Source organism: Dipodomys spectabilis, unplaced genomic scaffold (genome assembly GCF_019054845.1).
Source record: "Dipodomys spectabilis isolate Male_0828 unplaced genomic scaffold, ASM1905484v1 ptg000301l, whole genome shotgun sequence".
Lineage (NCBI taxonomy): Eukaryota > Metazoa > Chordata > Mammalia > Rodentia > Heteromyidae > Dipodomys > Dipodomys spectabilis.
In genome coordinates, this window is record NW_024870978.1 from 11209047 (window position 1) to 11210636 (window position 1590).

Sequence of the window (1590 nt, forward strand, 5' to 3'; positions counted from 1 at the left end):
ATCGAAAGGGACTGGAGGCATGGTTCAAGTAGAGTTCTTTGTAGCAAGGATACAGCCCTTAAATTAAGCGCCAGTACAGCAAAACAAAACAAAACCAAAACAGATGAGTGTATTGGATTCTTTAAAAATTTACTTGAGTTTTAGACTAAGGAGCTAATTTTAGAATAGGGATATAATTAGGTTTTGCTTTAGCATTATGAATTCAGACTCTTAAGCAGATTAAAACAGATTCTTAATCATGAGACATGTGAAGAAAAGTCTAATATGATGCATAGTACCAATCTCTGGAAAGTTGTCTGGTGTGAAGTATGGCATAGGGATGGTTCATTCTACCATGTCTCCTGAATCAGAGCAGAGACTTCTACAAAGGTAGCTACTATTTATCTCATGCCTCCTGTTAGCAAGATAGTTCTTTGTCTAGGGAGTCAAGGTTCTCAAAGTGTTTTGACTTCCTGACTACCAAATTCATTTAGGACCTTGTCCTAAACAATGTCTTAGCCAAAGAACATGGCTTTGTAAGACTGGAGTGAGAAACCTGTTTCTGCCAAGGGCCATTTGGATATTTATAACCTGTCATGTACCAAATGATTTTTTCAGGTCTTATATGGCCCATGAGTCAAATGTGCCTCACCCTTGCTAGAGTTGATTACAATTAAGCAAATAAAGCACATGTAGCAGAGATCAGCTCATCTGAAGGGGTGTGCATGTGGTCACCAACTAGAAGGGACACATAAAACAGCAATCCACCACCTGGTGGATCTGTCACAAGGTTGGAGAAAGTTCTGGAAAAGCTAACTTTATTTTTTATTTTTTGATGATTATTTCAAATTTTCTCCATAATGGCCACTTATATATGAAAAGCCTCATGGATCAGAACTACATTTTTGAAAGGTTTATGTATTTTTTCTCTATTCAGACTTTTATTCTATGGAAAAAAAACGAAATTTTTGTTCAAAGGCAGAAACCCATATTGCCATGAATTTTTAAAAAGTACGGAACTTTAAAAAGTATAATTGGGGTGGGGGGTTTAGCCCAGCGGAAGGGCGCCCGCACGGTGGGCGCAAGGCCCTGGGTTCCATCCTCAGTCCTGGGTGGGAAAAAAAAGTATAATTGAACATGTCAGCTTTTGAATACAATGCATCTTGATCACTGTCACACCTTTCATCATTTCCGTATCTTCCAACCCCTCCCCGCTACCTTTTCTTTTTTGTTTTAATAATAAGTATGGTAGCCTTGAAAAGGATATATTTTTGTGACATGAAAATCTGTGAAGTGAAATAACATATGTAATGGTAAGGGCCTAGGGATATGAGAGTATGGAGTGACCTTTACTTTTTTTCTTTTAAAATAATTTGATTTATAAAAATATTGCAAGGGGGGGGATCAAGATGGCGACGGAGCAGTAGGGAAACGCCACAGCTCTCTCCAACCAAAAAGAGAGTTCGAGTTCCAACGCTTAATCTCCCCAAGAGACCGACAACAACAAAAAGACGAACACTCAGAGGAAAACCAGAAGTGGAAAATAACAAAAAAAGAAAGAGAGGAAAAGAAGAATTTCAGAAAAGAGAAGAGAGAAGAACCCTCCCCCAA